Raw genomic sequence first — 330 nt, 5'->3', positions numbered from 1 at the left:
AAAGATGTAGAAGAATGAGAATGAGATGGAAAAGTGTAGGAAGACGTAGACATAGACGTAGATTTAAGAATAAGAATAATAAGGAGAAGGAGAAATATAACAACAAAAATGACAAAGAAATAAACAAGAGGAGAAGATAATAAAGAAAATATATCGAAACAAAAACAAAAGCAGCAGCGGGGCACCCCTCGGCGAACCGCGTGACCCCCCCGCCCCCCACGGAGCGATCGTAAACACCGGCTTCCTGCGAGGTTCGCGTCCTTAGTCTAGTTCCCACACCTCACTTCCTTCCGGCTAGGCCACTCCTCCTCGGCCCGCGAGGAAGTGGCA

This window comes from Penaeus monodon, chromosome 34, assembly GCF_015228065.2.
Source record: "Penaeus monodon isolate SGIC_2016 chromosome 34, NSTDA_Pmon_1, whole genome shotgun sequence".
In the NCBI taxonomy this organism is placed as follows: domain Eukaryota; kingdom Metazoa; phylum Arthropoda; class Malacostraca; order Decapoda; family Penaeidae; genus Penaeus; species Penaeus monodon.
Note: the sequence above shows the minus strand (reverse complement) of the source record.